At 47.0% G+C, this 25,493-nt stretch overlaps 1 protein-coding gene across 4 annotated transcripts in view; it reads right to left on the bottom strand.

The window, feature by feature from the left end:
• Positions 1-24,359, bottom strand: part of LOC121594376 — a 60,322-nt gene extending 35,963 nt beyond the window's left edge. The window contains exons 1-3 of one of the 4 annotated variants that reach the window (XM_041917554.1): positions 24,258-24,359; positions 23,781-24,196; positions 15,464-15,522 (exon numbers count right to left, since the gene is read on the bottom strand). The gene's annotated coding sequence lies outside the window, so the exon portion shown is untranslated. Of the gene's footprint in view, positions 1-15,463; positions 15,523-15,616; positions 15,834-19,890; positions 22,772-22,831; positions 22,937-23,780; positions 24,197-24,257 lie in introns of those variants that run through there. The other 3 variants (XM_041917553.1, XM_041917556.1, XM_041917555.1) reach the window with 3 other exon arrangements.
• Positions 24,360-25,493: the final 1,134 nt, after the last annotated feature.

Genomic DNA, 25,493 nt, shown 5'->3' with positions numbered 1-25,493 from the left:
TTTTTCGTGAGAAAATGTGGCTGTTTCGTTGCAGAATGTCTCTCTGCAAATTTTGCAATTGCTCCGGCCCCACTTGTTGCACTCTTGTTTGGAATGAAAGCATGTGCCTGTCATTACATTGTCATTCAAAAGTGCAAACGACCCGCTTGTGATTGATAGTTGGGCAGGTCAGTTCGATGGAAACTGAGCTGTCCAAAACTGAGTTAGCTGCAAAATTATACCAAGATTTTAAAATGCTTTTGAGCGTGCTTTTGAACACTCTAGTAACCGCGTTACACACCCAGCGAACCATTATTAACTCAATCATTATTTGGAACACAAAATAGAATCCATCAAAGCCAGTGATTGTGCCAAGAGCGGATTCCCGGATTGCCCTAAAACCGTCCTTCCGGTAAAACCGCCCAATGTTTGTGTGTGAGAGTTGGATCCCATTTTTGATAGACGAAATCGGGCCCTTCTGTACAGCATTGCCCTAAACACAGACACACACAGACACACACAATCTGCCCACACAACTCTAGACGGGAAAGCGAAAAACCGAGGAAAAACCGCTGACGCGCTGCGAACAACACACGCCAGTGCGCGACGGGGCCGGGTTGAACTAATTTTAGACAGCAAGGGCACGTGTTTTCCGCCAGCAGCAGAGCAGCAGCAGCAGCCGAGAGGTGCCTTGTGGCCGTTTCCGTCCACTGTCCATCCAACTGCGGGGGCGGTTGGGCAGCAGCAAAGGTTTGGGGTGGTCAACATCGCGTGTGCAAGTGAGTAAGATGCCCTCCCGCCCTCCCACCGAGTTCTTCGGTGGTCTCATGGTCTCATCATTCGGCATTAACACCGGGCGGCGGTGGAGTGGAATGTTTCGCTTGCTTCACTTGACACACGCACACAGCAGCCTCCCCCCCGCTTCCATCCCCGGTGTTGGCTCGTGTGTTTGTACGCAATCTCGCATCATAGGGCCCATGCCCGCTCGCCCTCCCTACCTTCTCTCACGTGGCACGTGGGCACCATGATGCCCGGTCGGCTCCCGAGCACAGCTTTGACACAGCCACAGTTGACCGTGTTGAATGCCATAATCTCGGTGCGAGAGATAAAGGGAACGGCCGGAAGGGCTGGGAGCAGTACGTGTGTGTGTGAGTGTGTTTCCAAGTGTACGTGCAATTGCGTCGGGCTTGATAGTGAGTGACCGGACCCCAGCACACCGTTCGGCAAAGAGGCCCCGCGAGAAGTGGCCCGACGGCCGTTTCGTTGACGTAATAGAATTTCTACGATTTTGTGTATGTGCGACCCCCCTTCCCCGCGACCGTTGAGTGTAATAATGCACATGACGCCAATGAAAGGCGAAAACAGTGCCGAGCAGTAAACAAGCTCATTTCAGTACACTTTAAAGGAGTACAAAGATATGGTAAGGAAGGTTGTTTTGGACGCAAATATTTGTGTTTTTTTAGTTTAAGCTACCAATTCAACTCATATCAACCAGATTCTAAATAACCTTCAAACGTTTGCAACATCTCGCTGGTGTAAGAACAGAAGCGCTAACTTCTGCAAGTCCGTAGGCGGTTCTATTCCCATCTCAAGCGTTCCCGCATTAGGAATTCTGTTGTGCGTAAAAATGAGCCACAAAAATACATTAAAATAAGGGAAATGTGATTGAAGCCCTTTTACAGCTGCTATAGACAAAAACACAACATTTCAATATGGTAAACAAAATAAAGGTCTAGACAATTTAGGTTGATGCGAAAACAGCGCTTTTAAAGACACACACGCCCTTTGGTATCGCGCCAGCCTTTCTCCCATCATATTCCCCATTTACTTTTAAGCAAAAGTTTTCCTTCTAATGAGCAAATGTTTCATCAAGTTCCCGTCATTATGAATCAACGCGTCGTCGTCGGTCGGGAGAAGCACGAAACGAAAAATCAACATTTGGCATCCCTCCTCGCCACTCACTATCTAAATTCGGTTCAGCACAATGGCGCAAGCTTAATCAACGATAAGCTACAAAATATTGAACTAACTTCACAAACCGTTCTTTCGTCCTACGAGCACCAAACAATCCCAAAACTTCCAAGGATCTCTCTCCTTTCCGCGCTAAGGGGGACGACTGTGTGTGTGTGTGTGGGACGGGGTGTCTGTCTTTTCCTTCGCTTTTGGAAACAACGAACCGCGTGGAACCTCGAAAGTTTGAAGGCGCACACAGGAAGCAACAACAACGCAACGAAAGAGAAAAAAACCAACACACACACACGTATAACCCCCCCGTATGTAAGCAAGTTAACGAACGAAGTTTAAGCTTAACACAGTCAGGCGAACCAAGCAGCATACAAACCGAAAACCCTCTCCAACATCTTTTCTTGTCGAAGGACAAACCGGTTTGCGTGATGTTGCTGCCGCAACGCGCGTCTTCGATCACTCGATCGCGCACAATCATGCCCTCCCCCAGCACCCATCCCCTCCCTCCTTCGGGAGCCATGTGGCCCTTCATGGCTTGCCAGCGGAACCAGTTCAAACCCCGTTCACAGTTGCTCGTTCATGAACTCCAATCGACGTCGTCCGCCGTCGTCAAGATCGCGCGCGCGCGCACGCTTGATCGTTTGATCGCGAAGAACACAATGATAGTTCGTGTGCGCCTTCCCTTTCCTGCCGTCGTCTTGACTGGTTTTGCTTTTTTTCGGAACACCTCAAGGGAGGGTTTTCACATTAAAAAAACGCTTAAGCCCGCAAGAATAGCTCTGGATAATCCCGCGTGTGTACCTAAACCAATAGGGGCGCCTCTCTCTCTATCCCTCTTGCTGGAATTTAATGATTTGAGGGAATCTTGAAGCTGTAGCGCACACAAAGAGATTTCTCTGACGATCAGCGTCCACCAGTTGGACCGGGAATTCCAACACCAGGCAGTTTCGTCAAATTGCTCCCCCAAAAAACCGAACGAGAACAACGGGCACTGAGAGTCTGACGAAAATGGAGAACGCTTCCGCTCGGAAAAATTGAGTGCCAGTGATAAATCGAACCGTTTTTTCTTCGTTGGAGCAGCAGCAGCGATGTCCCACTTATTCAGGGTCGTCCACAACAACATGCAGATGGCTTCAGTTTACAAGTTTCGGGCTTGGTAGCTCAAGGCCCAATAATTTACCTCTTCTCTTTCGTCGTTTATGGCGCCTTGTGCCCTCGAGATGCTGCTGCTGCTGCTGGGATAGCCACACTAACGATGCTAACCGATGTCAGAACAGGTTCTAAAAGGCTGGTCAGGCATTTATATGGAGCTGTTGCTTTAATTTCCGCAATCGTTAAACTACTGTTTGGGCTTGTTGTTGTTAGAATTGGTATCATTCCCATATGAATACATAATCAAAATTTAACCACTTCTATCCAGCTGCCACGTAAGTATCTACGTTCATGGAGAAAGGTTAAGGCTCCCCAGGTTCAATGACATAGTTATTGCACTGCAAGCCTCCTGATATATAGTTTTTACTCAAGGATTATGTTATGAAATTCCAAACTCCATATGAGCTCCACTCAGGTACAACAAAAAACTCAGAAGAAGAAGTAAAATCCCAATGCGGAACACTCTCAAGTTCTGGCAATCATCAACCACTCTCTTCCATCCCGAGTTGTGTTCCCAAAGAGGGAGGGTTTATAAATAGGTTCGTGCCCTTCTGCGTGTACCTCCCCCGTCAAAGGGAATCTAGGCATATGTCTATTTTCACAGCTAAATTAGCAACTCCGCATGCAGGCAGGTCTACACCACACACATTGGATGCGCAGATCCCTAACAAACAACAACAAAACATAGAACTTTTCCGTATTTTTGGGTTTTTAACGACCATAACAAATTATGGCCTTCCAAGGTTTTGGTCTTGCAGTGTCTCTTCGGTTTTTATTACCTAAAATTGCAACCGAAATGTTTCCCTTAAGATCAGCTACAATATCCCAAACCATGTCTCTTTACTCCCTTGCGATAAAAAACTTAAGGAAGCGCAGTGTTCCTAATGCCCGATCGGGCGTTCAGTATTTCCCCGTTTCTCAACGGTACAAAGTTGCACACACTGCTATAAACATCTTTTGCTGATAAAGCACTCGTACTAGTATGACGAATCGACGACGGTTGCCCGTAGATAAGACGACGATCAGCAGCGTAATCAACCAGTGGCAAACGATGCACAACATCATACACCGCCACACAGCAGCAAGCAAGAGCAAATGTATTGCCAACTTGTACTGCCACGCTTGTTACATAATTGCTTCCCATTGATTGTTGTTTCAATGGGGAGTTTCTTTACAACAAAAAAACGCACACACACACATACACGGTAAATTAAACATAACCACACAAACACAGCGCGCTAGCAATCGGGTAGAAGCAATTCTACAAGCATCTGAGCAACTGATAACCCTAATGTTACGATTATCACTGTACACACGGCGGCGGCGGCGGACGGGAAAACGGCGCGGAAGCAATGGACTGAAATTGTTTGATATATACATAAATATTCATAACGTTCGAAGTACAGAGGTGGAACAACCGAACCTGAGCGCTAAAGAAAAGAAGGACAGTAAAAAGAAAGAAAAAAGCCCCCGTAGAACCACCATTCGCACGAATCATTGACCGCGAATGAACGCGAGCTTTAGCCCCACGTGGTGGTTGTTGGTTGTTGGTTCGCTCTATCAGGGCGTGGTGGAACGAAACGAAATTGCACCGGTAAGAAACACACTACCATTTAACATTTACAGCACTGTAAAGGTATATGGACCCTGCGAAGAATGTATTCTAAATAGAGAACAATTTCTTCTACCTTGTTGCTTTATTGCATCTCGAAAAATGACAACAAATGTTGCATTTTTATGCAGTTATAAGGAATAAAAGCTCTGAGTGACCTTTTGGGTGAAGGAAATTCCAAAGCGCATAAAACATACTGTGTAGGGGACGACGCACACCGGGTAGACCGGGTGCAAAGGATACACACAGTAGTGTGTCTTGCGTCTTGTGCGGACGTCCTTGGCATTTTAATGTGAGGAAAGAAGAAAAAAAAACGACCCATCCATATCCGGACAAGTAGATGAGCTTGCAGATATGTTAAAGCACATCATAAAAGCGACACACATGCCCTTCCACTGCAAAACAGTCGGTGGTTGCTTGAGCAAAAGGCGAAGCTGAAACCTTCCTTCCTAGCTATCTAAAGATCACTCATTCTTCCTGTCAAACTGTCACAACAATCGGAGTGTGAAAAGGGTTTGTGCGTGCGCGCTTGTTGTAATCAAACGACTCACGGACTCCTCTTACGACTGTCATAGCTGATCTGTCAACGATCGGCAATGTTAATAGAAATATGTGTTAAATATTGGACCCCCTCTCTGTCCGTCGGTGTGTTTCGTCAACAAGCAGGACAAACAAAACCTATCCCCTCCCCTCCCCTCCCGCTTCAGGAAGATCGATTCAGGAAGGAATTGCTCAACGAGCGCACATGCTTGCCTGTGTGTATGTGGGTAGTGACGTGAAGCATTCACTGCGCCATTGAACCTGGAGGATGGCCTTGAAGCCGCGCGCACAGTACGCACTCCAGTTTTATTGCAGCGAGCCGAACGGCAAATGCAAACGCCAATGAAGATCTTGTGGTGGTGTTGTGTCTATATGTTTGATTAATGGCTTCCTATACGTCACTATGCAGGTCGGCGGCGGCTGCAGCCGATGGGTTCTCAGGTGCGAAGGCATAATGCGGATCTTATCTTGCCGGGGCCGGGAACGCACCGTTGTTGCCACGGGAAACGGGACAGAGTTAAGGTAGTAAAGCCGTCGCGAGCGAGAACGAGAGAAGCGGCAACAAAAAAAAACAGGCAAAGAACCATACAGAGACATCTCAGGTTCACCGTTCTTGAACTCGGTCGTTCCGCCCGCTCAAACATCCCAAAAATCAATGACTCGCACGCACACACAGAGAGGAGACACATTTAAACGATCGGTTGGTGGGTCCTTTTTTTTACCCGTACAGTTTTACCCGTCTCTATACTAAAATCCCTTGTATGTTCTCGTGCGTTCTTCGTCGAGCTCGTCGAGACGCCCGCCAACAATGTAAAACCTGTGCGTCATTAACCCACAAGTGTCACTCACCTCCTGTGATACTGAGCACAAGACAGAACTTCATTCGCCTTAGCCTGTGTTTTACTCTGTGTGTGTGTGTGTATGGCGTGCTCTGAAACAATAACGCACATGAACTAATACCGTACAATACAAACACAACCACCAACCCACCCCTCCAACACACCAGTGAGGTTAGGTTGAGTGATTTCGAATGTTTTCCGGACGGTGCTGATTTTCCGGTCTTTATTCTAGCGTTCTCACAGCGTAACGAACCAAACGCTGCCACACCAACAGATGTGATTTTATCGTCCGACCCGTCGTCCGCCCGCTTCTTAAGACATCAACTTCCCCGCGGAGCATACACGGATCGCTCTAACTGCTCCGTTGCGTCTCACTTTAAATCGCTGTCAGTCACTCTACGCATCTCTAAATCTCTCTCTCTCTCGCTCTCTTTCGATCATCTTGTTGCAATATGAGCGCGGCTTGTAATTTTCACCTCACAAAAATAGATCACCCGTGCACAACGGGGATTACACATTTGATGTTTTGCGTGGTACGACGGGATGGCCGAAATGCAACCATCATCATGCTGCATCAAGATACTGCCCCACAGAGAGCTATAATACTGATATATGGGAACAGTTTTGGGAGATGTTCATCGCCTTATAAATTATCCGAACCACATAGGGCTCAACTTTACTGCACAAATAATCTTTAAAATGCTTTAAATGCTAGCATGAGTCAAACACCACTCAAAACCCTTCCAACAGACGCTCTAAAACATTGAGCTTATGCTTTCCTCTTACCGTTTAGCTGAGTGAAACGAGAGAAGAAAAAAAACGGATGGAAAAACTTTCACCGCGCGAGTGACTTTGCTATTCAATACACGCACACACACACATACACACACATACACACAGACTGACTCACATCATCATCATCGTAAAGTCACAAGAAGCACATGATCTCCACTTTGCGATCGTACCACGAGGCACAAGCGAACTGCGCTCTGAAGCTTGACGCTCCACTTGAGTTGGCGCGCACGGTGAAGAAAATGCACCACACACCATTGCGCACTTTGATTAAAGGTTGGGTCGACGAGCAAACGGTTAGAGCAGAGTGAAGGAAATAAAGAGACAAAGCTAGAGAAAGAGAGAGAGAGTGAACGAGAGCGGTAAGAAAGTGCAATCGAGCGGTTAATTCTCACGCACACTCCAAACCTGCCAGCCACCAACCAGCGCAACAACATCACACACTCGACGACACAGTGAGCGTTTACGGGCCCTGAACCCCTGCCTCTGCAGTAGTGAGTGTGATGCATTTCCTTTTCTCTTTTTTTTTTGTTTGTACGTCCTCTAGCGATCGGAGACGAAGAAAATGCGTTCCGCCTGTTGGGATGTGGGCACATTCTTCATCCCCAGCGAGCGCAGGTAGCCGATCAAGGGTAAATGATCGCAAGTAATAGCGTTGCAGCAGCACATACCATCATCATCATCATGAGCGTTTGTCTCAACAACGGCAACATTGATAATGATCGTCGCTTTTTCGTCGGCTCGAGTGAGCCTGTTATATCGCGTCATCAGGCAAGAGGAATCCCTGCCGGTGCTGCCGGTGGTGCTGCCGCTGGTAACACAATTTACAGCAAACAAAGGAGAAAAAGAAGTCGTTAATGAGAAAGCGATTGAAAGTGCAATAAAACCCCGCCAGGGAGGTAGGTAGAAGCGGAAGCGTGCAGGAGGCAAAAATCGAAAGTGAAACCTTACGAAAGACGATAAAGGTGAGTATGCGAATTACGACGTGACCATAGCACGCATGCCGCAGGTCTTCGTTAAAAACTCACGCGCACACACACATACAAGTTCTCCCAAAACGTTCAATATCTATTTTTACATGTCTCTTTCTTTTCACAATACATGTCAACGTTACATTCCCGAGCATGGTATCAACGATATGTAAATGTAATCCACCCAAGGCAGGTTCTTAATTGGTCTATTTTTAAGAATGAAACACATTCCGAAACAACAACACGGTGTGCCTCTGGATGACGAGTTTCATTGCCGATTTTCCAGCATCTTTGTCAGCAGCCTCATCAAATTCAAATCTCCCCCGAACATGTCGCTCTCCAGGGATTGATGCATGCTACCTTCCGTGTTCCGTCTCACCTTTACGCCGCCCGCGTACTTGACAGTGAAAGCATGGATGATTTTTCACAATTTCCCATTATCAACGCAAGAGAGGAAGGATACACATCTAGCAGTATCGCTTTCACCGCTGTTTGTAGTGCCAAACTGCCCCGCAGGACGATGCCGAGGAGACGGTGGTGGGGAGGTAGGTGTGTTTTGTCAGACCGCGCTTTCACTCTTGAACACAGCGCCCCGCAGCACACAGCATAACACCGCGAGCTGGTGTGCGCGCTGGCGACGCAACAATTGTGAAGCCATTCAAGCGAAGCGAAATTACGTGGAAAAGTTAATCCACACAAACACACCGAAACAAAAACCTGAACGCTAACAGGCACGGGGAAACGATAAGGCGGGACGCGAAGTGAGTTTTACACTTGTTTACCTATCTACCATCCGTATTTGAGAGAGTAAACAAATATTTTTATAACAGAGCGAAACCCACCAATCGATATTACAACAATTTACACACAAAGTTCTTCCATCAGAAGAGCATGGATTTGCGATCACTGATTCATATGGGCGAATTAAAGCGTCCACTCCAGACGACCTTGATAGAGCAATCGATAAGAGGCACATCACATACACTGCGGGCTTCTGATCAAATCTCACCTGAGACCACATCCACAACTATATCGAATGCAACTTCTGAAATCTTTATCTGCTGCGTCGTGTTCTTCTACTCTCTCATCACTCCAAGTATGTGTAGAAGAGAAGAAGTGTTAGCTTTTCAAAAACAAATAAAAAACATCCCAAGGACAACAGCAGCACACCGCGCATTATTTTAAATAACCCCTTAAAAAGGATCATAAACAGTGCATCGTTTTTAGTGTGTTGTGTGAGCAAGAAGAGCTTTCTCTACGGAAAGAATATATTATACCCCTTCTCCCACACACTAAAACGAAAGATGTCGGAAGTAATGAAAGTGTAAAAAAAGTTCAATCTACCGAAACGATGCACCGCCATAAACTCGCCCCTCTCTTCCCCTCTCTTCTTCCCAGCTCCTCCACCAACTCAGCAGTGTCAGGAACATTGAGGGTGGAGGAACAGGGCGCATAAACTTTTCCTTCTTTCCCACGGAGCACTAACGAACGGCAGCAGGGGAGTGGCCTGGCCGAGGACATAAAAACAAACTTTATCCCACCCCGTCCACCCGACGACGTTTGCGAGCGCGAGGGAAGCGAGGGGAGGAACAAACAACCGCGCTTTCTTTTCGCGTACAGAAAATTGTTGCTTACAAGGTCCTTTGGGGCACAAACACACCAATAACCGACAAAAAAAAATCTCACCATCTTAGACCGTAAATGGAGCACGAGACACCTCTACTATTCGCAAGCGCACACAAAGCAGTTCTGCCGTTGTGTTGGGAGGGAGGAAAATCGTTCGATTCCCCTCTGTGTGTGGCAGCAAGGACTGTGGTTGTGTGTCCTTGGGAGACGTTCTTCCTCCTCAACCTCTACTGGCGCGTATCATTTGATTGATGATGGAAATACCACTTGCCAGTGTTGTGGTTCGGGATTTTTATTCCTTCCTTCCCATATACCGACCCATTGCCAAGGTTTCTACTATTCGCGATGCAATCCCATAGCGATGCAAACACACACAAACCAAACCAAACACTAAAGCATTCCGGATGTTGTGCTTCTTTGCTTCTCTGTTGCCCACAACACACAGGAAGAAAGTGCAGCTTTCCACAAACGGAGCAGAAAACTACGACGGCCCTTAAACAGAACAGCAGCAACAAAAAAAACGGCACACCTCCAGGGAAAATGTGGAAGCTAGAGCCCCAAGGGAGAAGCTTTTTATTCGCAATCAGCCATTTCCTTGTAGCTGAATGAATGAAGCTTGTACAGAAGCATTGAAAAAAAGAAGGCAAAAAGGCGCATACAAAGTACAATCGTGGTAGTCAAATAACCACAACAATGCGATGCTACTTACAAGTTAAAAAGAATCTAGGCCCACAGCAGAACCAATCCTCAAGACCGAAGGAAATCGTCTTCGTTAGATGTTTCTGTGACAAGTGTTATTGTGGTTATCGTTCCCAAATAGGGCTTTTTATTGATCCCAAACTAGAAGAGGAATCCCAGATTCACTTCTCTGTAAGCGTATTTGTGCACAGAAAATGCATTCAAGCTTTAGAATGTGTCGGAGCTTCCCTTATCTTTAAACGCCGCTTCAACAGACCGCTTATCACCCTCTGTCTCACCCCCACACACACACACATACACACACCTAAAAGACAACAGCGGTAGCAACAGCTCAGTGGCAGCGGCAGCCCCTGGCGAAGCATATCGCCATCGGCAAACAATTGGGTCAATTACTTTGGCATTGAAAATGATGCTCCCGAAAAAAAAGAGCGCCTCCCCCGGCGTCCTACAAAACACCACCCACCACCACCCACAGGCCCCACAGACAGTTTGGCAAGTTTGCGAGGGGACGTGGGAAGGGAGCAGTCATTTTACGAGGATGCGGGACCCTCTTCTCCTCCCTTGGTATTGATCGCTCACAGCTCGCAGCGCAAAAACTCATGCCACGCATAAAGAGCAAATAAAAGCGCGAAGCTTTGTGTGGAAGGAGCTTGTTTCGCTGGGTTTTGCCAACAAATTTCGGTCTGCGTACAATCATTTGCAATTGGCAGCATTTGCTGATACGTTGCTGGTGTTCGTGTGTGTGTGTGCGTAGGTTGTGTTGATATGCTCCATACAGTCTCTCCTTCTTTCCATTCTCTCGTTCTGATCTACCTCTGAAACGCAGCAGGTGATGACGCTAGTAAGGGAAGAGATGATGAGGGCATGTGTACTTGTGCCCGCTGTCTCGTGGCTCAATTTCATCACTCTGCAACGGGCCGAGACGAGGGTAGTCTGGATGTTGCTGAATGATGGCATTATCACATCAGTGAAGATAAGTGACGCAGAATGGGAGACGCATGTAACGCATTCGTTTGTATTAATGTAGCGTTTATTAACACATTAACTTCTTATAACTTGCCCAATGCCCCGTGGTTATAGGTGATAACATCAAAGCCTGCAATACACCAGAGGTCTGTGTTTGAACTCTTTAAAACACATCTTCCTATCGATTTCAAGGTCAATATTGTGCAATATTGGGTCAGAAAGCTTCGCTAAACAGTTAGTGCTAAGCAGCCTCCCTCATTAATTCGTCCTCATCACCTTGTCACACACACGAGACATGATAAAGCATGCAATCAACTATGTATATACACACAGCCGTACCGACACTCATTATGTGACCTACTTAAGCAATCACGCCAAAAGGACAGAACTGGTCTACTATGGCTTGCGTTTACTTGCTGCTGTCGGAAGGCAATGGTCTCCCTGCCTTCTTCTTCACCACCACTTTCCGTCGACCTCTAACAAGCTCACGTACGTGTATCCTTCTTCAGCCGGAGTTTCGCAACATTGGCTTCAGCTTGTCTGCATCTCATGACGCCGGGTTTTTTTTTTTGTTTGTGCTGTGTTGCCAACCCATATAACCAAAGACGATTCACTTTCCACACATCTTGAAGTCATTTGCCGGCGAATGTGATTTTGAGGCACAATTTCTGATGTTTACTTTTGCCAAAGTTTGTTAATGTTCAACAGCTCTGTACAAGAGATAAGCTTTGCTCTTTTATGCTTCTTCATCCCCACACACACACACACACACACACACACAGAAGACAAAATCAAATGGACGGGCGAAAATATACCTTTCCCTATTTCGCCGGAAAGCAAGCGCTAAATGTATGTCCACCAAAATCCGACACAACCAATGCGTGAGTTGTAATATCCTACACAGACACACACACACACAGAAGCATACAGCCACATGAAATGGCTGTAAAGGAAGAAGAGGAAAAACACACAAACTCCGTCTGGTACAACGTACAAGAGAGCCAGTGGAATTTGGGTCACTAACAAGTGGTAGAGTGGCCACCACCAACACCACAAAATCGAGGGCACACCGAGCAGGAGGAAACGAAGAAGGGCAAGCATAAAGCAGCAGCAACGGCAGCAGCAGCACGCAATACGCAACAACAAAGTCGTTGGCGATGATCGGGGCCGTGATGGTTGGTGATGGTGCCCCGATAGGCTCGAAACGACCGCCGAGAGCCGGCTCCCCCACCGGCAGACCCGAAATTGATGAAATGGCAAAAAGTCGAAAAAATGACATACGCACCCCGCACCACCACCCGGTAGAGGAAACGCCGCGCAAAGAAAACGCAAACCAACAAAAGCCGTACGCACAAGGAAGGGCTCACGCTTGTAACCTACATAAGAGGCGCTCACCATCACACATCACCACCACCACCACGAGAGCGCTTAAAAAGACGACCAGTATGATTTTTTGAGGGCAAATATTTTTGCACAACACAATCAAAATTTTGTTTTGCCGATAGCTGTGCTTTGCACAGTGATAGAGTTAGTGTTTAAATAATATCGCACAGCGAGCCAATTAAAACATGAATTTCATTTATTTCGGGCACAGGAAATGAGAAGCGCTATGACAAAAAAAAATAACAAGACATTGAAAAGAAACAGCCAAGCAAAGAACAAAAAATGAAACCAGCTCGACTCGGTTCGTGATCGCTCACGGCGACACATTCAAACGCAGCGGCCCTCCTGGAAAGACAATCGACGATAGAGCACGCAATCGCGGCAGATGGAAGCGCGCCGAAGGTGTGTGTTAACTCTTGCGCCTCCAGATGGACACACTGTGTACGGCGGTGTGTGTAATTCGGGACAGAGAAACAGGAAAAACGAAACCATCGAACGTGATATGTATGCTAAATCGGGCTCTCTCACGCATTGAGCACGGAGGACGCAAGAGTTGGCAGAAAAAATTGTCGCCTTCGCCTTTCGTTCGAGTTTGGCCACAGGTTTGATGGATAAGGAGCAGAGCAGTGTAGGAAAGATTCGAATCGATTCTCACGGTAGAAGTATGTTTTATCTCCACTACCGGGTATTGTTTCAATCGTTCAAAGCGGCAGTGACACACATAAAACAGCATAAGAGGTGTGCGAATTAAAAAGGCTTTAACTGTCCTTAGAGCTAAGCTAACAACACCGTCTTTTGTCTGTCAATGTGACAACTGTGTCAGATTATAATATACAAAGGTAGGATTTCGTTAGTTACTCATTTCTGACTGAATAATCCCAGTACATAATACGTGTTTGGCATAGAGAAGAGAAAGTGTGGTACGGCTACTAATATGCTATATCTTTAAATAGCGTAATTCCAATACCAAAATGTCTTGCTTCAAAAGAGCCTCACAGTTGATTTAAGATTTGAACTCACGTGCTTTAGAGTATCAAACCAGCCGCTTAACACGACGCTAAGATACCACCTGATGTATGGCACTGCTAACATCGTAATAAAAACCAAGCAAGACAATTGACATATTTCATGCTCTTAATCCGTTTGGTTTTAATCGTTCACAGAGTGAAATATTTAAAAAAGATGTTGCACCCTTTTTTAATTTACCATCAAATTTTCCTGAAACGCTTCCACTTACGCCCACTGTTAAATGCATCATTTGCGTACTGCGCGGACGTACGCTGAAACGAGTAAATGTGTGGGCACAAAAAGAGAAAAGCGAAAAATCTATCTCAATCATGCAGTCACCATCGACCACCGAAATCCAATCATTCCGGTTGCCTCAGCAACGATTTTTGTTGTTGTATTGCTTTGCTGTGCGTCACATACGCTCGCTACAAGTGGGTCACTCACTACTCGTCAACTTCTCAACTTCAACCGCACCTTTACACTACCGGCACTGCCAAGAAGCGATGGGAGGGGGGGGAGGGGATGAACATATACTTTCTTCAGGTGAGGCCAAAGCAAAACAACAGTGTAACTTCGGCTCCAACCCCTCCAACTGGTAAAGCCACGACCCAACAACACATCGTCCTTATGCTTCTGTGCTCCTGGTCGATTCCAACGGTGACACACACAAACACTACCGCACACGGGTACGGCAACGCCGATGAGTTTCCATGGTGAGCTGGCACACGATAACGCACACCACTGTCGACAGACAAAGCAACAACAAAAAAGGAACCTTTCGTACGTCACCGGCACATCATCGCAACATTTCAGCTTTCCCGGCATTCCGGGCTGGTGTTTTTTACCATTTGTTTCCAGCCCCTCGCGATGAAATCGATCCCAGCAGAAGCACCATCCACCATCACCGCCACACTACCACCCACACGCACAGGATCCGTTTCCCTTGGCAACGGAAGTGCTTTTGATGCACAAGTTAGCAGCAAAAAACGTCACCAGTCCCTTCGCCTACTCCTCCTCCTCGCTTCGGATGCCCAAACGAGGCGAAAAACTAATTTCAGCCAGCAGCGTACAAAGACCAGCGCATGGTTGCAAACTCAAAAAATACGCTGCAAATACGCACAAACAAGGGGTGTTGATGCGCGCAGCAGCATCACAAACCAACATTGCCCCTTCACCCAACCACACACATCCTCTTCTCTCGTTGTGACTGTGACACATCCTTTTTCTCGCCACACGCTAGGCGCATCTGCAAACAAAAAAGGATGCAATTTGTGGGGAAATTTGTTAACAGTGTATTTAGTAGTGGCGTGCGAACAACAGAGGGGAAGCGAAGTTGTTTGACGATGGACGCTGTGGATGTAAATGCACCACCGTGCAGCACACTGTGGAGGAACAAAAAAAAAACAAGTGAGCCCACCCGGTTGGGTGGAATTGTTTGCAGATGTGGTGTGTGATAAGGACGTATATTAAAAAAGCTGGTACACATTATGGACCGCGTAATTCAATCCACGACTCATTAATGTGAAAATAATGAAAACGTAGCCGAAGCGCATTCAATTAGTTAATTAGTTGCCGTCGATGCCTTTTACCCTCCCGCTGCCGTTCTGAGCATTCTTTTTTGGGTTAAATTAAAGCTTCATGGTAACTTTTTTAAAAACACAAATACGCTTACATCCAAGCTAAAGTAACTGTAATACCACTGAGAGCGATGGGAGTTAGTCGAAAAAACTTCATCAAGCGTACAGAAGAATGTGGCAAGCAAACGTCGAAAAGCTCTTTAAACTGTACAATGACCCCTGATGATGGAGAGCTGCCATCACACCGATTCAGGAACTTCATTTCTTATGCTTCTGGAGCATGTTCTATTACCATTTATTCATGTTGGTAAATTAGTGTTCATCCCATCAATACAAACTAGTTTGTTGACTCACCTTAAACTAATGGTAGTAGAATGTTGAGCACGATGTTTGTGTGAGTTTATTGTTAAAATCTGAAATGGTACATAAGAAAACATTATTAGTAAAAATGTATTGTTGTAATACTGAAAGAATCTTTTCTACAAAAACCAATTCAAAAATCGATACCGCATTCTTATGGAAACACGTGATGAAAAAGCTTTGTTGCGCACACAAACACACACACACACACGCGAGACTCCACAAGGTTTGGTATGCTGCCAACCCGATGAATCAACCACACACATCTACAACACGATCGTTAAATTCGCCGTTTGGAGCCGCCACGCAAACGGAAGAGCCGTAAAGAGAGGAAGAGTGGAGCGACGTGACGTGCTCTTTTAACCCTGAGCTAACCCTTATGCTTGCCTTAAAGCCTACCCGGATCGGATCGGCCGTACAACGGGACGGCTTATTCACTATCTAAACAACAACTAAGCTCTTCCTTCCTCTCTCTCTCTCTCTCCCCGGAATATCGACGGCAAAGTTTTACAACAAATTCAATTGTGTTATTCTTTGGGAACATTCGATTATTGAAAGAGAAAAACACACACACACACAATCACATACGACCTGCCAATGTAATCTTGGTGGCGGCGGTTGTTGTGCATAGGAAGAGGAAGCGAACCGTGACCTCCAACCGACCAGCCCCATCTCGGCCTCCGTTGGCAAATCGGCAACGAAGCACGTGCAAAATTTATCACAATTTCAAGGCCACCACCCTTTCAGAGGCTCAGCTCAGCGCACTGCCTTTGCGGCGAACTTTTAAACATGATTACCGCTGTTTGAGAAAATTCACACACACAAAACATCACCCTCCCTTGCGCACGTGAAGCTCTCCCCGACGAAGGAAGCCGCGTCAAACGCGAATCCATTGGAATGTTTGATGATTCATATTGGAATCAACAATCATTTCCAAGTTTTGTAGGAGAAACCAACGAGTAGGCGCTGAGCGTTTTCTAGCATCCTTTTGGACGCACCGGAAGTTGTTGGAATTTCATTGGAATGTGAGCCATTTTACGAATGCTGCTACAAACAATATTTGGTATTTTGTCCGTCAATTTGATTTGTTTAAATAGGTTCCGTTCATCCTAGACATTAGTAGGACTAAATGCTAGATTTAAGGTCAAGAGATGGCTCAACACAGTGGAACGACAGCAAAGTTGGCAAACTTGCTGGCAAACAAACCCAACATCAGCCAGTGCCGTCGTTGCACCAGACCGTTGTCTGTTATGCCTAGGTCAGCATAAAGCATAAAGCTCCGATTCTTCGCCACACGGTCCCTCCTCTCCTTTCCTCGATGACTCGAAACGTTTTGTTTGTGAATGGTAGTTGTGCGACGACGTTGACACAGCGAAAGCACAGCTCTATTCACCTTCAATGCCACCAGGCACACCAGGCCCCAGCTGAAAGCGCGTGCACAACCAACAGCTTCAACGACAGTCCTCCTCTCCTTCGCCAGTCCAAGAGTACGGTGCCAAGCATAACCTTAAACTCTGCCACATTACAAAAGTTTAGTGTGTGTGTGTCGATCGAAGCAGGCGACCATCGACCACACAATGAACAAAGGTTGCTGAGGGACTGTGTTACTATTACGCTCTGCACTGTACAATGTTGGTATTGCAGGGACAACCATGGCAGAGCAGCCCCGATGGTACGACGGTCAATCAAAAAGTCGGTGCCATAAAATTGAGCCTGGATTTTCTGGCTGGCGCAAATAAAGCCCGACCCGGCCCGGAATCGTATGAAAATGTAACGTTTTATCCAAGCGTTTTTTTTTTTTTTTTAATTGCTATCCTTCTCGTATCCCAAAAACAAAGTGCCACCAAACGAATCATCTCGTATGAGGAGGCCATTTCCAATCCATTTCCCTTCCATTAAAGATCGGCTCCCAATTGCCGAATTGGAAATGGTTTCGGGAAGGCACAGACTAACTTTGTTCCCTCTAACTGCCCCTTTGCGTCCTTTTTTCCCAGGTAAACAGAGTCTGTTACACCCTTCGGATACGTAACATTTTCCCAAACCTACCCCAACAAACCCCTACAACCCTCTAGCGGGGAAGGCAAACGAGGGTGAGGAGGCTTTTGGTTTTCTTGGAAAGGCAAAAAGGCAGCAGCAAAAAAAAAAACAGAAGACGAAAGAAGTCCGCCACCCAACGCACAAACAACTCCCGTGAAACTTGAGGTTTCTGCACTCGAACATCTGTGTCAGCAAAACACGATGACATACATAGCGGGGTGGACAGGCAACTCTTGGGAAGGAGGGAGGGCATGGGAGGAGGTGGAAGGCGTGAGCTGATTCAGTGTTATGTAACGATCAGCCCGCAACCCTCGGGAACGGCTCCCCCTTGTTTCTGTGTAAAATGACGCGAATTTATGCGAGCTGAAATAATATGCCATTTGCTGGAAGAAGGGCCAGCTGATAATAGCGGACAGTGCCGATTGACTGGTGGTAGTGACACTTGTTTAAGGCTTTGTAGAGCACACACACACAGAAGCTTGAGGCGCATGCAAACATTTGCTTTGTGTGTGAGCTTTTAGCAGATTTTTATTAAAGAATGGGAAGAACAATTCCCTCAATGATTCTCATCTGCCTGTAGTCAAAACAAATCAAGCAAAAACCACGACCTGTCCTCAATCGACAAACAAATCATTCTGTCGTCCAAAAAAAAAACACTGAATAAGAAGTAATCGCCTCGTTATGTTGCTTGTTTTTATCTCGCCCATCGATGAATAATTTAACGAGCGCACACACAACTCATTGCACAGGAAAGAACAACAACGAACAACATTCTTTTCATTACAGAAAAGGAAAGAAATGAAAGAACACAAACTGTTGTTATCGAATTGTATGCAAACAGCATTGTGATTCGCGTTCGATTTTTGCAGTCGGAAGAACGCAAATGCCGCGGGCAGCGCAATTATCTGCTGCCAATCTGGCTGCAAGACGACGACGATGAGCTTCGAACGAGGAATCGCACTGGTGGAAATAAAATAAATAAAAGCGCGTTTCACATCATCGGAACCATTTTCAGACCGGACTTGGGCCGTGGAGTACACTGGAGCGAACAAACACTGCAGGAGATTGTGTTTTGAATTGCAGCTTTACTTCCTCCGCAACAATACGCCCAGCTGGGAGGAAGGTGATGTGGGGAGTGAGGGTTGTCCTAGCAGTCCGCCGATAGACTAATTGAATTGCGCCGTGCGCAGAACAGAGCCCCGTGGGCGATAGATTTCCACCGTGTCTCGACAAAATAGCCAATACATGAACCATTCAATCTATGCTAAACAGGAAGAAAAAAGCATCGTTCCGATGCTCTCTGCCACAATAAACATGTCATATCTGTTGTACCGCCGTGCCAGCACATCTAATTAGTGCTCGCAAACTCGCATCAAACTCGAGATTCCTTTTAGAATGTCTCCTTTTTTTTGCTGGCTTCTAACACAACGAGCAAAACGGCTATAAACAAGACAGACAAATGGTTCGTTCGCCATGGCAACGATTCTAATGATGCAAATAAAAAGGTGCATCGATGGCGAGTGCAGCAGCAGCAGCAGCAGGAATGGTTGCAGCTTTTCACAACTCTCTCGCTCTCTCGCTCACTCCACAGCGAGGAAAACTTTGCCAGGACTGTACCGTAACAAAGCAATCCGCTTCCGATGCTTTTCCCCGTATCGAGCAAAGAGTGGATGTGTGTGTTTTGCAGAACAGTACACAAAACTAGATCGGATTTTCTAAGAAATTTGCCACTCGAACCGTTTCCACCAAACCGGATCTGTTCCGAGAGGAAAGTACAGATAAACAGCAGCTCCTTGTTGGAATATCATCCGGATTGTTAGAGAGAAAAGTATTGTAGGAGTTTTTTTCCCCCAAATTTGCATAGAAAAAAGCACAACAAAAGCACACACAAATGTGTGACATTTTGCAACGGAAAAAACCATCCCTTATCGCACCATCCCCTAATAGGTGATATAACGGTGATGTAGTTTTTTTTTTCGAATGAAGCTAATCTGTTGATGGTAATTACTTTGACAAAAATTACAAAAAGAAGCTTTAAAACCACCTGCTAGCTGACAGACAATTATCGATCCCGATCATGCATTAAGATAGCAAAATAAACAACCGTTCAGAGAGGGAAAAGCCTCGATGCCACAACAAACAAAAAGGGAATGAAATAAAACCCAAAACGTCGTAATGATGGCGAGTTAAATCAAAATAGAATGAGACACAAACGGTGGTGGGAAAATCGTGATACTAATTTCCCACATTAGTTACAATTTTGAAGGGGGGTTGTTATTGCAATTGCAGTAAACGATTTTGTTTTCCTTTTGCGATCTTTGTTGGACTCAGGCACACATAGACAGAATAACACAAAGCAAAGAAAAAGAGCTGTACTATCTTACCTCTGCTTTCAAACACACCAAATTCGCCGAACGGATCTCTGCCGTGCTGTGCTGCGCTTTAGTGCACAATTTGCTTACTGTAGTAGGGAAGTGGTAGTAGTAGTAGTAGTGGTCGTACTAGTACTAGCGCTAGAGTATTAGAAGTAGTAGAACTGATGCTACTGTTTTACTGCTTTACTCCAGACGATGACGGTACGCTGCCGTTCCATTTGTTCCACCGATTGCACAACGTCACGTAGACAGGTAGTTGTTGTTGTAGTTGTTGCCGTTGCTACGGAGCTGGTGGTGGCCTTCGCTCACTGTCGTCGCCGTTGCCATTGCACTAGCATTGCCCCACGTGCCATCAGGCTTGCGCTGCAGCGAAAAAATGGAGGTGGTACGCCTTATCGATGCTGGTGCTGCTGCTGCTACTACTACTGCTTCTAGCCGTGGATGCAATTCCATCATCACTGTACGGCCAATTTACACATAAGCCTGCACATGTACAAACACGCGCACACACACACACAAGCACACACGAGCTGAGCCAGAATTGCGCGGAATTAAATTATATTTCTATTTTAACACACGCTCCTGATGTCACTTGCGCTGCTGCGTTGCACGGCCCGCACGCAGATGTTGCGCGGAAAGGGATGGCGCGCGTGCCAATACAAACCAATAGAAAAACGGGGAGCAACAGGGGAGTGGACGAGTAACGAACACAAAAAAAACACAAAAATGCTATATCGCATTGGCTTTACACAACATAATGCACCGTTTTCACCATTCCGACACACACACGCACGCAGCAGCAGTGCGAGAGATGCGCAAAGCTCTTTGCTCTTTTCTCACACTCTTGATCCACTAATTTACACACTCACACACACATGGTGGTACACCCCCCAAACAATATCGCCACAGGGCACTAAACTTTTTCTTGTATCGCGCAGTGGCGTGGCTTTCTTTTTTTTCTCTTTTTTTACCAACACTGCCACACCACTTGCATCACAGATGAGAAAAAAAAACAGACCCGCACACAGACACACGATGAACTCGGCAAAGCAACGCAACGATGATGATGGTGATGATGATAATGCACCCCTTCGCAACCCTCCACCGTTGCACGCACTCACGGGAGGGGGAGGGAAAATCACGATCACCACTAATACACACAAGCGCACAGGCGCACACGGGACTGCGCACGAACCGACACGATCACTGATCACAGCGCACGACGCGTGTGTGTTTTTTCCCTCTACAAGGGTTGTTGTTGTTGTTGTGGTTGTACGCGTAGGAAGCAATCTACTTGCGTTACAAGAAATGGTCGTACCCCAATACAAACACGCGCAACAGCACAGAACGATTTACGCACCAAACACACGTCTTGTTCGAAGGAAGCCGTCGGGAGGGAGACGGATTTAACCGTCTTTAATTTCCTGACTGATGGTGCTTAACTATTGCGAACACACACGCACACATACACTAGCAAAGTAGTCGCGCGCGCACACACGGTCAAGTGTGCGCATTACTCAATCAGCAACACAAAGGGGGGGTTGGTCGGTTGCTAACCAACACCAAAAGAGGTGCGACTGTATGTGAAGAGATGCAGCGAGGGGAAGAGAAGGTCTCCTTGAAACACACCCCCAGGCACACACACACACACGAAATCACGTGAAGATGGGAGTTTTTTTTAAATACGGGACGGTTTGCCAATTGACACTTAATTAGCTGCCAAATGCACACACTCACACACACTGCTCTCACGCACTCACTCACGTCACGTTATTAGCGCACACACACCGGTACACGTACACACACATTGCTTGCGGGATTCTTGATGGGGGTGAGAAATACACGAAACAAATCTTGCACACCTCAGTGTCTTTTTTCACTTAAATCACAAAAAAGTACACACACTCACACACGCACGCACACAGTGCAACGGAATGCTCTTGTCCTCCTCCTGTGCTCTGCTCCGTCGCACGCGGGGGTCGCGAAATTAGTCGTCGTGCATTTGTTTCTGCCGGCGGTGGTGGTGGTGGCAGTGCAAGACTGGAAAACAAAGCAAGCGCTCCTCGTCGACTCCAAATTCCAACTGTTTGCGTTTGCTTTGCCTTTCCTCCGGTGGTGCCGCCCCCTGCATACCGTGTCTAGCTGTCACTATGTCGCTCTCTTTCTTTCACTCACGCTGTAATAGGCGGCCCCGGCTGGTAATGTGTTTGGTGCGCGCTGTCTTCTAACTGTACTTTATGTTCACTTCGATGCGCCGTCCTCTTCTTCTTCTTCTTCTACCTCTTCTCTCAATAGCAGTGAAGTGCTTTTTCCTACTGCTCCTCTTCCCGTGCTGCTGCTGCTGTTGTTGCACCTTCTTTCACCGCAGAGCGCACTTGCAACAATTCACTTTACACACACACACATACACAGAGCAAGAGATGCACAAGGGCTAGTGTTAGGACGGCCAAATTCACATCCGTTTGCCCACTCGATGACGGTTGGATTTGTTTTTTTTTTGTTTTTGCTTCACTTCTTCTTGACTTCTGGCTGCTGTTAGTTCTTCTTCTTCTTCTTTCACGGCCGCAAATACCATTGGACTGTTTTTTTCCCCGTTTCCACTTCCTCTTCTTCTCCTTGTGTGTCTCTATTTGTGGCTGGGTGTTGGGAGCGGAAGGCGCACTACAGCACGGCAGCGCGTCAACCAAAACCGTTCGCGACCGCGGTTCTACACGAAATGTGCTGGCCGATGCGAACGCGGCCAGGCCAGACCCGAGCGCGCACCCGAGTCGGGCACGAACCACCGAACACACACAGTGTGCGGCTGGTTCGCGATTGGTCAAAATAGAAAGGGGGTTGGTTTTGTGCTGGAATTGCATCCGTTTTACCTTCCGTGGGGTTGTTTATTGTCCTAAAAATTGTGTTTTATTTTAGTTTATTGTTTAAAGGGTGATACAAGTGATTTGCTTACCCTTTTCCTCCCAAATCCGTCTATCGCTATGAATTTTCCCCTTTCATTGATGAGATGAGTGTGCCAGTCGCTACACGGCACACCGCACCCGAACACCAACACCAGCAGCGCAGCGACACGCACACCATCGCGCCCACGCCACTTCGTGGAACGGGCCCTGCAGCATCCGTCTATACTGTGCGCGCCCAGTACTTGAGGTTTTCACCATTCAACCATTCAACAAAGGAGGCCGACACACACACACACAATGGGCTGTTCGATGGACACAGTTTTCGGGGAAACTTTCCGATGGTTTTTCTCTTTTTATTTCTCACTGTTTCGTGAAATGTTCTCCAATCTCCTGTCCTTTTAATAATCGTATCCGCATACAAATACATTAGATTTTCTTTTCATTTAATCTGAAAAAGGTTCTGCCGGGGTCTGACTTTCCTTCACCACCCCTAAACGGCGTACATGTTGGCCAGAGTGTTCCGCTACAACCATCCACTGTATGCGGCGCAGGAAGGGTTACGGGCGAAAGCCGACGTTCGGACATGGACAAAGAAACACACGAAATGTGCCAAACGGCGGCTCCAACCAAAACAAACCCGTAACTCTCTCGATTTGTACAGTCTGAACACATTTCGCATGAAATGCAAAGAGCGATGAATGTGCCGATGGGTTGTGGCAGAGGGGGGGGGGGGGGGTAGGAGGGATGAATGCCAGAAGGAAGAAACCGGTGTAATCGATATCAAATCAACATGCGCCCAACAGCTGATGATGGTTGAATGTCAAATTTAACGCGAAGGGGTGAGATGGCTTGCCATTTAAAGAGGAATGCAAAAGATGGGCGCAGAGTCACACTCTCAAACCCTGTTCTGTGATAGATTGAGACGATTTTTGAGATACACCATCTTGAAAAGGAATAGTTTCAACAATTTGCCATAAGGCTCACTGCTCCGGTACTTACCAAACGGAACCAACGTCGTCATTGGTCATTGTACAGACATCGGTACCCGGACAACTTTCACTTCTCCGTACCGAACCATTCGAGCGTGTCCACCACCAATAAAAAAAAGCGTTGACCGAAAAATTCGCATCTCCTGCACTGCGTTGAAGAAGACAGCGTGATGACTGCGAAACCGTGATAAGAAAGGGCCACTGTGTGTGGGGAGCAACATGAGAAATCTGGGAAAAGATCCAGAAGGATTGAACGGGAGCAGCTTTAAAGCAATTGCTAGAGCTTTGCTCAGGATCCTTCCATCTTTTGGTCGCAGTACGCATTGGTTCTACCGTTCCTCAGTAATGACGACAAGGCACGGAGCGAATCGGATGCCACTATTCTTTATTTTTCAATTTCAATCTCTTTCTACTGTTTCACAAAATCTGTAAAATTGAATGCTTTGAAGAAAACAAAAATCCACCAATACCAATCGTTCCGTTTTACCTTACCACCGTTTTCTTCCCATTGTTTCTACCGTGTGCTACTTCTTGGTTTCTGCATCTTTTCCGTTTTGGTGTAGTGTGTACCTTGTTGTAGAATGTAGTAGTAGACCCAGCCTGGGCCCCCAACCACCGTTGCCATCGTACCCTTCCGACCATCCCCCCCCCCACCCCCTCCACCGTACAAAACGCGGGTGTGAGCGAGACAGCCCCCCGACTAAGCGAGACAACATAAAACCCGGTGAGAAGTAGGCCATGACGCGCTCTCGAAGCGCGTTTGGGGTGGAATATTGGAAAAAAACGTGTACACGAAAACAAACCCCCCTCAAACACACACACACACACACGTATCGTGACCAACGGATCGCAAAACGCCGGAACCGGCTTTCATGGGGACGGTGGAGCATTAAGGGTTGGTGTTGCTGTGTGTGTGTTCGTTTAACATACTTGCATCTCGCGATTTGCGGCATTGTTTCATGCTCCCCGGCGCGGTTGGACGTTCTCGCACACACTAACAGATTGCTGCCGCACGGGTGCGTAAGTACAGTGCTGCTCGCATACACCGCTGTGGTGCTACTACTGTGTATGTGTCTGTGTGCGGTGGGGGGAGCAAAGTAGTAGTTCACGTTCAAACCGTTTCTTAACTGACCTCAATTTCGTTCCCTTGGTGCGGCGGGCGCTTGTACGTGCGAGAGAGCGAGTTGGCGATAGAGAGCGAGAGAGAGAGAGAGAGAGAGAGAGTGAGACAGAGAGAGAGATAAAGACAGGCAGTCACCAAACCGGTGTGTAATGTAGCCAAGCCGCAAAGTCCCAAGAAGTCAGTAAAGAATCGGGCCGAGGTTTTGGGGTCGGCGAAAGCCAAAAAGGAGAATAATGTAGAGCCGCTGCTGTTGCTACTGCTGCCGCCGGGGGAGCTGTGTCGATTTACAGGTGACGACGGATCGAAGGAAGGCAACACTTTGGACGCGTCTCGAGAAGAATAACGGGCGTGAGAGAAATTAGTCTAAACAGCAGCACAAATCATCCGCGGATTGAGGCTATCTCTCGAGACGCCCGGTTGGATGGCAATAAACTATTTATGACACACACTCTAAACAGGTTACCTTCCCCCCCCCCCGCCCCCAGATGTTAACTCATTTATTGGGATCCCCCCCCCCCCCCCCCCGGCCATCCCAACCGCCCCCAAGGTCAGCGGAAGACGGCCCACTGTCATCGCGTCTTAAAACGCCGACTCAGGTGT

Source organism: Anopheles merus, chromosome 2L (genome assembly GCF_017562075.2).
Source record: "Anopheles merus strain MAF chromosome 2L, AmerM5.1, whole genome shotgun sequence".
NCBI lineage: Eukaryota > Metazoa > Arthropoda > Insecta > Diptera > Culicidae > Anopheles > Anopheles merus.
The sequence above is the reverse complement of the archived record's forward strand: the minus strand, read 5'-3'. Positions and strand labels throughout refer to the sequence as shown.